The sequence below is a fragment of the Salmo salar genome, chromosome 18, assembly GCF_965601325.2.
Source record: "Salmo salar chromosome 18, fSalSal1, whole genome shotgun sequence".
Classification (NCBI taxonomy): Eukaryota; Metazoa; Chordata; class Actinopteri; order Salmoniformes; family Salmonidae; genus Salmo; species Salmo salar.
In genome coordinates this window covers 2,309,391-2,322,631 of record NC_138308.1, presented here as the reverse complement: position 1 = coordinate 2,322,631, position 13,241 = coordinate 2,309,391, and the positions used below count along the sequence as shown (strand labels likewise).

Sequence of the window (13,241 nt, the reverse complement as noted above, 5' to 3'; positions counted from 1 at the left end):
TGTGTAGAAGGCCGGCTGCTGAGAAATTTTGGAAAGTAGTTTTTCCGGAATTGGATGAAAAAAAGATATGGGGAAATTTAAATGTAAAATATAATAGTAAGGAGTGTGAAAATAATGATTTCAAACTAAGACATAATAGAATATTTACAAAGGTGGTGCTAAAGAAAATTAATTGTGAGATAGAAAGGGAATGCGACGTATGTGGACGTTTCCCGGAAACTCTTATGCATTTGTTTATAGAATGTGAGGATTTAAAATATTTTTTTTGTAAAGTTAAGGAAATGTTATGTAGAAACTGGGGGGGAGATTTCGTGAAAAAGTATGCGTGGGAGGAACTTTTGTTATTTGGAGTGTCTGGTAAATGTGAGGGTGCTAATGTGTGTTTGTTGAATATGGTTTTGAGTTTTGTGAGGTATGCTATTTTTTGTAGGAGGAATTATGTTTCTTTTGACAGAAAGAGGGTTCAGGTGTGGAGTATCTTTATAGCACTGTTCAGTAAACACATAGATATGTTGTTTAATTATGGGATGGAACATTTTGATGAGTCTTTTGTTGAAGGGAGTGGGTTAATTTCACGAGAGGAGAGTGGAGGTATCACTTATAATTTTTGAAAGCACTGTTTTGATATTTTCTTTGTTGATAATTTGATAGGGGGTGAATTGTTCACCTGCCTCTGTTAGTCTAGTGTCTTCTGTATTGTTCTCTGTGGATTGTACTGTAAACAGTAGATTGTACTGTAAATATTGTAAACAAACATTTTTGATAATAAAAAAAAAAAAAAAAAAAAAATCACGTTCGCTTTACACGCGAAAGGTCCTCGGTTCGAAACCGGGCGGAAACAGTGCTCTTTGACACGTACAGTACTTTTAAAAGAGAATAGTTATTTTCATAAATGCCTAAATTTGGAAATTTCAACACGTGCCATGAATATCTGTAAAATTCGGTTTACTCCTTGCAGATAATTGTTGAAGAAGATTCTGTAGTGTAGTGGTTATCACGTTTGCTTAATACGCGAAAGGTCCTCGGTTCGAACCCGGGCGGAAACAGAGCTCTTTGACACGTGCAGTAGGTACTGTACTTTCAACAAAGAGTTGTTATTTTCATAAATTCTGTATTTTGGAAATTCGAATACGTGCCCTGAATATCTGTAAAATTCGGTTTACTTCTAGCAGGAAAATCAAGCAGCAGTTTCTGTAGTGTAGTGGTTATCACGTTCGCTTTACACGCGAAAGGTCCTCGGTTCGAAACCGGGCGGAAACAGTGCTCTTTGACACGTACAGTACTTTTAAAAGAGAATAGTTATTTTCATAAATGCCTAAATTTGGAAATTTCAACACGTGCCATGAATATCTGTAAAATTCGGTTTACTCCTTGCAGATAATTGTTGAAGCAGTTTCTGTAGTGTAGCGGTTATCACGTTCGCTTAACACGCGAAAGGTCCTCGGTTTTTAACCGGGCGGAAACAGAGCTCTTTGACAAGAGCAGTAGGTACTGTACTTTCAACAAAGAATTGTTATTTTCATAAATTCTGTATTTTGGAAATTCGAATACGTGCCATGAATATCTGTAAAATTCGGTTTACTCCTTGCAGCTAAATGTAGCAGCAGTTTCTGTAGTGTAGTGGTTATCACGTTCGCTTTACACGTGAAAGGTCCTCAGTTTGAAACCGGGAGGAAACAGTGCTCTTTGACATGTGCAGTAGGTACTGTACTATTAACAGAGAATAGTTATTTTCATAAATGCCTAATTTTGGAAATTTGAACACGTGCCATGAATATCTGTAAAATTCGGTTTACTCCTTGCAGATAATTGTTGAAGCAGTTTCTGTAGTGTAGCGGTTATCACGTTCGCTTAACACGCGAAAGGTCCTCGGTTCGAAACCGGGCGGAAACAGAGCTCTTTGACACGTGCAGTAGGTACTGTACTTTCAACAAAGAATTGTTATTTTCATGAATTCTGTATTTTGGAAATTCGAATACGTGCCATGAATATCTGAAAAATTCGGTTTACTCCTCGCAGGTAAATGTAGCAGCATTTTCTGTAGTGTAGTGGTTATCACGTTTGTTCACACGCGAAAGGTCACTGGTTCGAAACCAGGCGGAAACAACGCTCATCGACACATTCAAGAAGTACCATAGTGTTAACAAAGAATTTCATTAATCCCTTATTTTGGAAATTCGAATACGTGCCATGAATATTTTTAAAATTCGGTTTACTCCTTGCAGCTAATTGTAGCAGTAGTTTCTGTGGTGTAGTGGTTATCACGTTCGCTTCACACGCGAAATGTCCCTGGTTCGAAACCGGGCGGAAACAACGCTCATTGACACATTCTGTAGTACCATAGTGGTAACAGAAAATTTCATGAATTCTTTATTTTGGAAATTCCAATACGTGCCATGAATATTTGTAAAATTCGGTTTACTCCTTGCAGAAAAATCAAGCAGCAGTTTCTGTAGTGTAGTGGTTATCACGTTAGCTTTACACGTGAAAGGTCCTCAGTTTGAAACCGGGAGGAAACACTGCTCTTTGACATGTGCAGTAGGTACTGTACTATTAACAGACAATAGTTATTTTCATAAATTCCTAATTTTGGAAATTTTAACACGTGCCATGAATATCTGTAAAATTCGGTTTACTCCTTGCAGATAATTGTTGAAGAAGATTCTGTAGTGTAGTGGTTATCACGTTTGCTTAATACGCGAAAGGTCCTCGGTTCGAACCCGGGCGGAAACAGAGCTCTTTGACACGTGCAGTAGGTACTGTACTTTCAACAAAGAGTTGTTATTTTCATAAATTCTGTATTTTGGAAATTCGAATACGTGCCCTGAATATCTGTAAAATTCGGTTTACTTCTAGCAGGAAAATCAAGCAGCAGTTTCTGTAGTGTAGTGGTTATCACGTTCGCTTTACACGCGAAAGGTCCTCGGTTCGAAACCGGGCGGAAACAGTGCTCTTTGACACGTACAGTACTTTTAAAAGAGAATAGTTATTTTCATAAATGCCTAAATTTGGAAATTTCAACACGTGCCATGAATATCTGTAAAATTCGGTTTACTCCTTGCAGATAATTGTTGAAGCAGTTTCTGTAGTGTAGCGGTTATCACGTTCGCTTAACACGCGAAAGGTCCTCGGTTTTTAACCGGGCGGAAACAGAGCTCTTTGACAAGAGCAGTAGGTACTGTACTTTCAACAAAGAATTGTTATTTTCATAAATTCTGTATTTTGGAAATTCGAATACGTGCCATGAATATCTGTAAAATTCGGTTTACTCCTTGCAGCTAAATGTAGCAGCAGTTTCTGTAGTGTAGTGGTTATCACGTTCGCTTTACACGTGAAAGGTCCTCAGTTTGAAACCGGGAGGAAACAGTGCTCTTTGACATGTGCAGTAGGTACTGTACTATTAACAGAGAATAGTTATTTTCATAAATGCCTAATTTTGGAAATTTGAACACGTGCCATGAATATCTGTAAAATTCGGTTTACTCCTTGCAGATAATTGTTGAAGCAGTTTCTGTAGTGTAGCGGTTATCACGTTCGCTTAACACGCGAAAGGTCCTCGGTTCGAAACCGGGCGGAAACAGAGCTCTTTGACACGTGCAGTAGGTACTGTACTTTCAACAAAGAATTGTTATTTTCATGAATTCTGTATTTTGGAAATTCGAATACGTGCCATGAATATCTGTAAAATTCGGTTTACTCCTCGCAGGTAAATGTAGCAGCATTTTCTGTAGTGTAGTGGTTATCACGTTTGTTCACACGCGAAAGGTCACTGGTTCGAAACCAGGCGGAAACAACGCTCATCGACACATTCAAGAAGTACCATAGTGTTAACAAAGAATTTCATTAATCCCTTATTTTGGAAATTCGAATACGTGCCATGAATATTTTTAAAATTCGGTTTACTCCTTGCAGCTAATTTTAGCAGTAGTTTCTGTGGTGTAGTGGTTATCACGTTCGCTTCACACGCGAAATGTCCCTGGTTCGAAACCGGGCGGAACAATGCTCATTGACACATTCTGTAGTACCATAGTGGTAACAGAAAATTTCATGAATTCTTTATTTTGGAAATTCCAATACGTGCCATGAATATTTGTAAAATTCGGTTTACTCCTTGCAGAAAAATCAAGCAGCAGTTTCTGTAGTGTAGTGGTTATCACGTTAGCTTTACACGTGAAAGGTCCTCAGTTTGAAACCGGGAGGAAACACTGCTCTTTGACATGTGCAGTAGGTACTGTACTATTAACAGACAATAGTTATTTTCATAAATTCCTAATTTTGGAAATTTGAACACGTGCCATGAATATCTGTAAAATTCGGTTTACTCCTTGCAGATAATTGTTGAAGAAGATTCTGTAGTGTAGTGGTTATCACGTTTGCTTAATACGCGAAAGGTCCTCGGTTCGAACCCGGGCGGAAACAGAGCTCTTTGACACGTGCAGTAGGTACTGTACTTTCAACAAAGAGTTGTTATTTTCATAAATTCTGTATTTTTGAAATTCGAATACGTGCCCTGAATATCTGTAAAATTCGGTTTACTTCTAGCAGGAAAATCAAGCCGCAGTTTCTGTAGTGTAGTGGTTATCACGTTCGCTTTACACGCGAAAGGTCCTCGGTTCGAAACCGGGCGGAAACAGTGCTCTTTGACACGTACAGTACTTTTAAAAGAGAATAGTTATTTTCATAAATGCCTAAATTTGGAAATTTCAACACGTGCCATGAATATCTGTAAAATTCGGTTTACTCCTTGCAGATAATTGTTGAAGCAGTTTCTGTAGTGTAGCGGTTATCACGTTCGCTTAACACGCGAAAGGTCCTCGGTTTTTAACCGGGCGGAAACAGAGCTCTTTGACAAGAGCAGTAGGTACTGTACTTTCAACAAAGAATTGTTATTTTCATAAATTCTGTATTTTGGAAATTCGAATACGTGCCATGAATATCTGTAAAATTCGGTTTACTCCTTGCAGCTAAATGTAGCAGCAGTTTCTGTAGTGTAGTGGTTATCACGTTCGCTTTACACGTGAAAGGTCCTCAGTTTGAAACCGGGAGGAAACAGTGCTCTTTGACATGTGCAGTAGGTACTGTACTATTAACAGAGAATAGTTATTTTCATAAATGCCTAATTTTGGAAATTTGAACACGTGCCATGAATATCTGTAAAATTCGGTTTACTCCTTGCAGATAATTGTTGAAGCAGTTTCTGTAGTGTAGCGGTTATCACGTTCGCTTAACACGCGAAAGGTCCTCGGTTCGAAACCGGGCGGAAACAGAGCTCTTTGACACGTGCAGTAGGTACTGTACTTTCAACAAAGAATTGTTATTTTCATGAATTCTGTATTTTGGAAATTCGAATACGTGCCATGAATATCTGTAAAATTCGGTTTACTCCTCGCAGGTAAATGTAGCAGCATTTTCTGTAGTGTAGTGGTTATCACGTTTGTTCACACGCGAAAGGTCACTGGTTCGAAACCAGGCGGAAACAACGCTCATCGACACATTCAAGAAGTACCATAGTGTTAACAAAGAATTTCATTAATCCCTTATTTTGGAAATTCGAATACGTGCCATGAATATTTTTAAAATTCGGTTTACTCCTTGCAGCTAATTGTAGCAGTAGTTTCTGTGGTGTAGTGGTTATCACGTTCGCTTCACACGCGAAATGTCCCTGGTTCGAAACTGGGCGGAAACAACGCTCATTGACACATTCTGTAGTACCATAGTGGTAACAGAAAATTTCATGAATTCTTTATTTTGGAAATTCCAATACGTGCCATGAATATTTTTAAAATTCGGTTTACTCCTTGCAGAAAAATCAAGCAGCAGTTTCTGTAGTGTAGTGGTTATCACGTTAGCTTTACACGTGAAAGGTCCTCAGTTTGAAACCGGGAGGAAACACTGCTCTTTGACATGTGCAGTAGGTACTGTACTATTAACAGACAATAGTTATTTTCATAAATTCCTAATTTTGGAAATTTGAACACGTGCCATGAATATCTGTAAAATTCGGTTTACTCCTTGCAGATAATTGTTGAAGAAGATTCTGTAGTGTAGTGGTTATCACGTTTGCTTAATACGCGAAAGGTCCTCGGTTCGAACCCGGGCGGAAACAGAGCTCTTTGACACGTGCAGTAGGTACTGTACTTTCAACAAAGAGTTGTTATTTTCATAAATTCTGTATTTTGGAAATTCGAATACGTGCCCTGAATATCTGTAAAATTCGGTTTACTTCTAGCAGGAAAATCAAGCAGCAGTTTCTGTAGTGTAGTGGTTATCACGTTCGCTTTACACGCGAAAGGTCCTCGGTTCGAAACCGGGCGGAAACAGTGCTCTTTGACACGTACAGTACTTTTAAAAGAGAATAGTTATTTTCATAAATGCCTAAATTTGGAAATTTCAACACGTGCCATGAATATCTGTAAAATTCGGTTTACTCCTTGCAGATAATTGTTGAAGCAGTTTCTGTAGTGTAGCGGTTATCACGTTCGCTTAACACGCGAAAGGTCCTCGGTTTTTAACCGGGCGGAAACAGAGCTCTTTGACAAGAGCAGTAGGTACTGTACTTTCAACAAAGAATTGTTATTTTCATAAATTCTGTATTTTGGAAATTCGAATACGTGCCATGAATATCTGTAAAATTCGGTTTACTCCTTGCAGCTAAATGTAGCAGCAGTTTCTGTAGTGTAGTGGTTATCACGTTCGCTTTACACGTGAAAGGTCCTCAGTTTGAAACCGGGAGGAAACAGTGCTCTTTGACATGTGCAGTAGGTACTGTACTATTAACAGAGAATAGTTATTTTCATAAATGCCTAATTTTGGAAATTTGAACACGTGCCATGAATATCTGTAAAATTCGGTTTACTCCTTGCAGATAATTGTTGAAGCAGTTTCTGTAGTGTAGCGGTTATCACGTTCGCTTAACACGCGAAAGGTCCTCGGTTCGAAACCGGGCGGAAACAGAGCTCTTTGACACGTGCAGTAGGTACTGTACTTTCAACAAAGAATTGTTATTTTCATGAATTCTGTATTTTGGAAATTCGAATACGTGCCATGAATATCTGTAAAATTCGGTTTACTCCTCGCAGGTAAATGTAGCAGCATTTTCTGTAGTGTAGTGGTTATCACGTTTGTTCACACGCGAAAGGTCACTGGTTCGAAACCAGGCGGAAACAACGCTCATCGACACATTCAAGAAGTACCATAGTGTTAACAAAGAATTTCATTAATCCCTTATTTTGGAAATTCGAATACGTGCCATGAATATTTTTAAAATTCGGTTTACTCCTTGCAGCTAATTGTAGCAGTAGTTTCTGTGGTGTAGTGGTTATCACGTTCGCTTCACACGCGAAATGTCCCTGGTTCGAAACCGGGCGGAAACAACGCTCATTGACACATTCTGTAGTACCATAGTGGTAACAGAAAATTTCATGAATTCTTTATTTTGGAAATTCCAATACGTGCCATGAATATTTTTAAAATTCGGTTTACTCCTTGCAGAAAAATCAAGCAGCAGTTTCTGTAGTGTAGTGGTTATCACGTTAGCTTTACACGTGAAAGGTCCTCAGTTTGAAACCGGGCGGAAACACTGCTCTTTGACATGTGCAGTAGGTACTGTACTATTAACAGACAATAGTTATTTTCATAAATTCCTAATTTTGGAAATTTGAACACGTGCCATGAATATCTGTAAAATTCGGTTTACTCCTTGCAGATAATTGTTGAAGAAGATTCTGTAGTGTAGTGGTTATCACGTTTGCTTAATACGCGAAAGGTCCTCGGTTCGAACCCGGGCGGAAACAGAGCTCTTTGACACGTGCAGTAGGTACTGTACTTTCAACAAAGAGTTGTTATTTTCATAAATTCTGTATTTTGGAAATTCGAATACGTGCCCTGAATATCTGTAAAATTCGGTTTACTTCTAGCAGGAAAATCAAGCAGCAGTTTCTGTAGTGTAGTGGTTATCACGTTCGCTTTAAACGCGAAAGGTCCTCGGTTCGAAACCGGGCGGAAACAGTGCTCTTTGACACGTACAGTACTTTTAAAAGAGAATAGTTATTTTCATAAATGCCTAAATTTGGAAATTTCAACACGTGCCATGAATATCTGTAAAATTCGGTTTACTCCTTGCAGATAATTGTTGAAGCAGTTTCTGTAGTGTAGCGGTTATCACGTTCGCTTAACACGCGAAAGGTCCTCGGTTTTTAACCGGGCGGAAACAGAGCTCTTTGACAAGAGCAGTAGGTACTGTACTTTCAACAAAGAATTGTTATTTTCATAAATTCTGTATTTTGGAAATTCGAATACGTGCCATGAATATCTGTAAAATTCGGTTTACTCCTTGCAGCTAAATGTAGCAGCAGTTTCTGTAGTGTAGTGGTTATCACGTTCGCTTTACACGTGAAAGGTCCTCAGTTTGAAACCGGGAGGAAACAGTGCTCTTTGACATGTGCAGTAGGTACTGTACTATTAACAGAGAATAGTTATTTTCATAAATGCCTAATTTTGGAAATTTGAACACGTGCCATGAATATCTGTAAAATTCGGTTTACTCCTTGCAGATAATTGTTGAAGCAGTTTCTGTAGTGTAGCGGTTATCACGTTCGCTTAACACGCGAAAGGTCCTCGGTTCGAAACCGGGCGGAAACAGAGCTCTTTGACACGTGCAGTAGGTACTGTACTTTCAACAAAGAATTGTTATTTTCATGAATTCTGTATTTTGGAAATTCGAATACGTGCCATGAATATCTGTAAAATTCGGTTTACTCCTCGCAGGTAAATGTAGCAGCATTTTCTGTAGTGTAGTGGTTATCACGTTTGTTCACACGCGAAAGGTCACTGGTTCGAAACCAGGCGGAAACAACGCTCATCGACACATTCAAGAAGTACCATAGTGTTAACAAAGAATTTCATTAATCCCTTATTTTGGAAATTCGAATACGTGCCATGAATATTTTTAAAATTCGGTTTACTCCTTGCAGCTAATTGTAGCAGTAGTTTCTGTGGTGTAGTGGTTATCACGTTCGCTTCACACGCGAAATGTCCCTGGTTCGAAACCGGGCGGAAACAACGCTCATTGACACATTCTGTAGTACCATAGTGGTAACAGAAAATTTCATGAATTCTTTATTTTGGAAATTCCAATACGTGCCATGAATATTTTTAAAATTCGGTTTACTCCTTGCAGAAAAATCAAGCAGCAGTTTCTGTAGTGTAGTGGTTATCACGTTAGCTTTACACGTGAAAGGTCCTCAGTTTGAAACCGGGAGGAAACACTGCTCTTTGACATGTGCAGTAGGTACTGTACTATTAACAGACAATAGTTATTTTCATAAATTCCTAATTTTGGAAATTTGAACACGTGCCATGAATATCTGTAAAATTCGGTTTACTCCTTGCAGATAATTGTTGAAGAAGATTCTGTAGTGTAGTGGTTATCACGTTTGCTTAATACGCGAAAGGTCCTCGGTTCGAACCCGGGCGGAAACAGAGCTCTTTGACACGTGCAGTAGGTACTGTACTTTCAACAAAGAGTTGTTATTTTCATAAATTCTGTATTTTGGAAATTCGAATACGTGCCCTGAATATCTGTAAAATTCGGTTTACTTCTAGCAGGAAAATCAAGCAGCAGTTTCTGTAGTGTAGTGGTTATCACGTTCGCTTTACACGCGAAAGGTCCTCGGTTCGAAACCGGGCGGAAACAGTGCTCTTTGACACGTACAGTACTTTTAAAAGAGAATAGTTATTTTCATAAATGCCTAAATTTGGAAATTTCAACACGTGCCATGAATATCTGTAAAATTCGGTTTACTCCTTGCAGATAATTGTTGAAGCAGTTTCTGTAGTGTAGCGGTTATCACGTTCGCTTAACACGCGAAAGGTCCTCGGTTTTTAACCGGGCGGAAACAGAGCTCTTTGACAAGAGCAGTAGGTACTGTACTTTCAACAAAGAATTGTTATTTTCATAAATTCTGTATTTTGGAAATTCGAATACGTGCCATGAATATCTGTAAAATTCGGTTTACTCCTTGCAGCTAAATGTAGCAGCAGTTTCTGTAGTGTAGTGGTTATCACGTTCGCTTTACACGTGAAAGGTCCTCAGTTTGAAACCGGGAGGAAACAGTGCTCTTTGACATGTGCAGTAGGTACTGTACTATTAACAGAGAATAGTTATTTTCATAAATGCCTAATTTTGGAAATTTGAACACGTGCCATGAATATCTGTAAAATTCGGTTTACTCCTTGCAGATAATTGTTGAAGCAGTTTCTGTAGTGTAGCGGTTATCACGTTCGCTTAACACGCGAAAGGTCCTCGGTTCGAAACCGGGCGGAAACAGAGCTCTTTGACACGTGCAGTAGGTACTGTACTTTCAACAAAGAATTGTTATTTTCATGAATTCTGTATTTTGGAAATTCGAATACGTGCCATGAATATCTGTAAAATTCGGTTTACTCCTCGCAGGTAAATGTAGCAGCATTTTCTGTAGTGTAGTGGTTATCACGTTTGTTCACACGCGAAAGGTCACTGGTTCGAAACCAGGCGGAAACAACGCTCATCGACACATTCAAGAAGTACCATAGTGTTAACAAAGAATTTCATTAATCCCTTATTTTGGAAATTCGAATACGTGCCATGAATATTTTTAAAATTCGGTTTACTCCTTGCAGCTAATTGTAGCAGTAGTTTCTGTGGTGTAGTGGTTATCACGTTCGCTTCACACGCGAAATGTCCCTGGTTCGAAACCGGGCGGAAACAACGCTCATTGACACATTCTGTAGTACCATAGTGGTAACAGAAAATTTCATGAATTCTTTATTTTGGAAATTCCAATACGTGCCATGAATATTTTTAAAATTCGGTTTACTCCTTGCAGAAAAATCAAGCAGCAGTTTCTGTAGTGTAGTGGTTATCACGTTAGCTTTACACGTGAAAGGTCCTCAGTTTGAAACCGGGAGGAAACACTGCTCTTTGACATGTGCAGTAGGTACTGTACTATTAACAGACAATAGTTATTTTCATAAATTCCTAATTTTGGAAATTTGAACACGTGCCATGAATATCTGTAAAATTCGGTTTACTCCTTGCAGATAATTGTTGAAGAAGATTCTGTAGTGTAGTGGTTATCACGTTTGCTTAATACGCGAAAGGTCCTCGGTTCGAACCCGGGCGGAAACAGAGCTCTTTGACACGTGCAGTAGGTACTGTACTTTCAACAAAGAGTTGTTATTTTCATAAATTCTGTATTTTGGAAATTCGAATACGTGCCCTGAATATCTGTAAAATTCGGTTTACTTCTAGCAGGAAAATCAAGCAGCAGTTTCTGTAGTGTAGTGGTTATCACGTTCGCTTTACACGCGAAAGGTCCTCGGTTCGAAACCGGGCGGAAACAGTGCTCTTTGACACGTACAGTACTTTTAAAAGAGAATAGTTATTTTCATAAATGCCTAAATTTGGAAATTTCAACACGTGCCATGAATATCTGTAAAATTCGGTTTACTCCTTGCAGATAATTGTTGAAGCAGTTTCTGTAGTGTAGCGGTTATCACGTTCGCTTAACACGCGAAAGGTCCTCGGTTTTTAACCGGGCGGAAACAGAGCTCTTTGACAAGAGCAGTAGGTACTGTACTTTCAACAAAGAATTGTTATTTTCATAAATTCTGTATTTTGGAAATTCGAATACGTGCCATGAATATCTGTAAAATTCGGTTTACTCCTTGCAGCTAAATGTAGCAGCAGTTTCTGTAGTGTAGTGGTTATCACGTTCGCTTTACACGTGAAAGGTCCTCAGTTTGAAACCGGGAGGAAACAGTGCTCTTTGACATGTGCAGTAGGTACTGTACTATTAACAGAGAATAGTTATTTTCATAAATGCCTAATTTTGGAAATTTGAACACGTGCCATGAATATCTGTAAAATTCGGTTTACTCCTTGCAGATAATTGTTGAAGCAGTTTCTGTAGTGTAGCGGTTATCACGTTCGCTTAACACGCGAAAGGTCCTCGGTTCGAAACCGGGCGGAAACAGAGCTCTTTGACACGTGCAGTAGGTACTGTACTTTCAACAAAGAATTGTTATTTTCATGAATTCTGTATTTTGGAAATTCGAATACGTGCCATGAATATCTGTAAAATTCGGTTTACTCCTCGCAGGTAAATGTAGCAGCATTTTCTGTAGTGTAGTGGTTATCACGTTTGTTCACACGCGAAAGGTCACTGGTTCGAAACCAGGCGGAAACAACGCTCATCGACACATTCAAGAAGTACCATAGTGTTAACAAAGAATTTCATTAATCCCTTATTTTGGAAATTCGAATACGTGCCATGAATATTTTTAAAATTCGGTTTACTCCTCGCAGCTAATTGTAGCAGTAGTTTCTGTGGTGTAGTGGTTATCACGTTCGCTTCACACGCGAAATGTCCCTGGTTCGAAACCGGGCGGAAACAACGCTCATTGACACATTCTGTAGTACCATAGTGGTAACAGAAAATTTCATGAATTCTTTATTTTGGAAATTCCAATACGTGCCATGAATATTTTTAAAATTCGGTTTACTCCTTGCAGAAAAATCAAGCAGCAGTTTCTGTAGTGTAGTGGTTATCACGTTAGCTTTACACGTGAAAGGTCCTCAGTTTGAAACCGGGAGGAAACACTGCTCTTTGACATGTGCAGTAGGTACTGTACTATTAACAGACAATAGTTATTTTCATAAATTCCTAATTTTGGAAATTTGAACACGTGCCATGAATATCTGTAAAATTCGGTTTACTCCTTGCAGATAATTGTTGAAGAAGATTCTGTAGTGTAGTGGTTATCACGTTTGCTTAATACGCGAAAGGTCCTCGGTTCGAACCCGGGCGGAAACAGAGCTCTTTGACACGTGCAGTAGGTACTGTACTTTCAACAAAGAGTTGTTATTTTCATAAATTCTGTATTTTGGAAATTCGAATACGTGCCCTGAATATCTGTAAAATTCGGTTTACTTCTAGCAGGAAAATCAAGCAGCAGTTTCTGTAGTGTAGTGGTTATCACGTTCGCTTTACACGCGAAAGGTCCTCGGTTCGAAACCGGGCGGAAACAGTGCTCTTTGACACGTACAGTACTTTTAAAAGAGAATAGTTATTTTCATAAATGCCTAAATTTGGAAATTTCAACACGTGCCATGAATATCTGTAAAATTCGGTTTACTCCTTGCAGATAATTGTTGAAGCAGTTTCTGTAGTGTAGCGGTTATCACGTTCGCTTAACACGCG

General features: G+C 38.8%; 28 non-coding genes across 28 annotated transcripts; all 28 read left to right on the top strand.

Annotated features, from left to right (window-relative positions):
* Positions 1–973: 973 nt before the first annotated feature.
* trnai-aau (transfer RNA isoleucine (anticodon AAU)) lies at positions 974–1,046 on the top strand. Its single transcript has one exon. It is a non-coding gene; the product is annotated as a tRNA-Ile (tRNA).
* A 141-nt stretch (positions 1,047–1,187) lies between these two features.
* trnav-uac (transfer RNA valine (anticodon UAC)) lies at positions 1,188–1,260 on the top strand. The gene has a single exon. It is a non-coding gene; the product is annotated as a tRNA-Val (tRNA).
* A 560-nt stretch (positions 1,261–1,820) lies between these two features.
* On the top strand, positions 1,821–1,893 carry trnav-aac (transfer RNA valine (anticodon AAC)). The gene has a single exon. It is a non-coding gene; the product is annotated as a tRNA-Val (tRNA).
* Positions 1,894–2,240: 347 nt separating this feature from the next.
* trnav-cac (transfer RNA valine (anticodon CAC)) lies at positions 2,241–2,313 on the top strand. The gene has a single exon. It is a non-coding gene; the product is annotated as a tRNA-Val (tRNA).
* A 347-nt stretch (positions 2,314–2,660) lies between these two features.
* trnai-aau (transfer RNA isoleucine (anticodon AAU)) lies at positions 2,661–2,733 on the top strand. The gene has a single exon. It is a non-coding gene; the product is annotated as a tRNA-Ile (tRNA).
* Positions 2,734–2,874: 141 nt separating this feature from the next.
* On the top strand, positions 2,875–2,947 carry trnav-uac (transfer RNA valine (anticodon UAC)). The gene has a single exon. It is a non-coding gene; the product is annotated as a tRNA-Val (tRNA).
* A 560-nt stretch (positions 2,948–3,507) lies between these two features.
* Positions 3,508–3,580, top strand: trnav-aac (transfer RNA valine (anticodon AAC)). The gene has a single exon. It is a non-coding gene; the product is annotated as a tRNA-Val (tRNA).
* Positions 3,581–4,346: 766 nt separating this feature from the next.
* trnai-aau (transfer RNA isoleucine (anticodon AAU)) lies at positions 4,347–4,419 on the top strand. The gene has a single exon. It is a non-coding gene; the product is annotated as a tRNA-Ile (tRNA).
* Positions 4,420–4,560: 141 nt separating this feature from the next.
* Positions 4,561–4,633, top strand: trnav-uac (transfer RNA valine (anticodon UAC)). Its single transcript has one exon. It is a non-coding gene; the product is annotated as a tRNA-Val (tRNA).
* A 560-nt stretch (positions 4,634–5,193) lies between these two features.
* trnav-aac (transfer RNA valine (anticodon AAC)) lies at positions 5,194–5,266 on the top strand. The gene has a single exon. It is a non-coding gene; the product is annotated as a tRNA-Val (tRNA).
* Positions 5,267–6,033: 767 nt separating this feature from the next.
* On the top strand, positions 6,034–6,106 carry trnai-aau (transfer RNA isoleucine (anticodon AAU)). Its single transcript has one exon. It is a non-coding gene; the product is annotated as a tRNA-Ile (tRNA).
* A 141-nt stretch (positions 6,107–6,247) lies between these two features.
* Positions 6,248–6,320, top strand: trnav-uac (transfer RNA valine (anticodon UAC)). The gene has a single exon. It is a non-coding gene; the product is annotated as a tRNA-Val (tRNA).
* A 560-nt stretch (positions 6,321–6,880) lies between these two features.
* trnav-aac (transfer RNA valine (anticodon AAC)) lies at positions 6,881–6,953 on the top strand. The gene has a single exon. It is a non-coding gene; the product is annotated as a tRNA-Val (tRNA).
* Positions 6,954–7,300: 347 nt separating this feature from the next.
* trnav-cac (transfer RNA valine (anticodon CAC)) lies at positions 7,301–7,373 on the top strand. The gene has a single exon. It is a non-coding gene; the product is annotated as a tRNA-Val (tRNA).
* Positions 7,374–7,720: 347 nt separating this feature from the next.
* trnai-aau (transfer RNA isoleucine (anticodon AAU)) lies at positions 7,721–7,793 on the top strand. The gene has a single exon. It is a non-coding gene; the product is annotated as a tRNA-Ile (tRNA).
* Positions 7,794–7,934: 141 nt separating this feature from the next.
* Positions 7,935–8,007, top strand: trnal-uaa (transfer RNA leucine (anticodon UAA)). Its single transcript has one exon. It is a non-coding gene; the product is annotated as a tRNA-Leu (tRNA).
* Positions 8,008–8,567: 560 nt separating this feature from the next.
* trnav-aac (transfer RNA valine (anticodon AAC)) lies at positions 8,568–8,640 on the top strand. The gene has a single exon. It is a non-coding gene; the product is annotated as a tRNA-Val (tRNA).
* A 347-nt stretch (positions 8,641–8,987) lies between these two features.
* trnav-cac (transfer RNA valine (anticodon CAC)) lies at positions 8,988–9,060 on the top strand. Its single transcript has one exon. It is a non-coding gene; the product is annotated as a tRNA-Val (tRNA).
* Positions 9,061–9,407: 347 nt separating this feature from the next.
* Positions 9,408–9,480, top strand: trnai-aau (transfer RNA isoleucine (anticodon AAU)). The gene has a single exon. It is a non-coding gene; the product is annotated as a tRNA-Ile (tRNA).
* A 141-nt stretch (positions 9,481–9,621) lies between these two features.
* Positions 9,622–9,694, top strand: trnav-uac (transfer RNA valine (anticodon UAC)). Its single transcript has one exon. It is a non-coding gene; the product is annotated as a tRNA-Val (tRNA).
* A 560-nt stretch (positions 9,695–10,254) lies between these two features.
* On the top strand, positions 10,255–10,327 carry trnav-aac (transfer RNA valine (anticodon AAC)). Its single transcript has one exon. It is a non-coding gene; the product is annotated as a tRNA-Val (tRNA).
* Positions 10,328–10,674: 347 nt separating this feature from the next.
* Positions 10,675–10,747, top strand: trnav-cac (transfer RNA valine (anticodon CAC)). The gene has a single exon. It is a non-coding gene; the product is annotated as a tRNA-Val (tRNA).
* A 347-nt stretch (positions 10,748–11,094) lies between these two features.
* On the top strand, positions 11,095–11,167 carry trnai-aau (transfer RNA isoleucine (anticodon AAU)). The gene has a single exon. It is a non-coding gene; the product is annotated as a tRNA-Ile (tRNA).
* Positions 11,168–11,308: 141 nt separating this feature from the next.
* On the top strand, positions 11,309–11,381 carry trnav-uac (transfer RNA valine (anticodon UAC)). The gene has a single exon. It is a non-coding gene; the product is annotated as a tRNA-Val (tRNA).
* A 560-nt stretch (positions 11,382–11,941) lies between these two features.
* trnav-aac (transfer RNA valine (anticodon AAC)) lies at positions 11,942–12,014 on the top strand. The gene has a single exon. It is a non-coding gene; the product is annotated as a tRNA-Val (tRNA).
* A 347-nt stretch (positions 12,015–12,361) lies between these two features.
* Positions 12,362–12,434, top strand: trnav-cac (transfer RNA valine (anticodon CAC)). Its single transcript has one exon. It is a non-coding gene; the product is annotated as a tRNA-Val (tRNA).
* Positions 12,435–12,781: 347 nt separating this feature from the next.
* On the top strand, positions 12,782–12,854 carry trnai-aau (transfer RNA isoleucine (anticodon AAU)). Its single transcript has one exon. It is a non-coding gene; the product is annotated as a tRNA-Ile (tRNA).
* Positions 12,855–12,995: 141 nt separating this feature from the next.
* On the top strand, positions 12,996–13,068 carry trnav-uac (transfer RNA valine (anticodon UAC)). Its single transcript has one exon. It is a non-coding gene; the product is annotated as a tRNA-Val (tRNA).
* Positions 13,069–13,241: the final 173 nt, after the last annotated feature.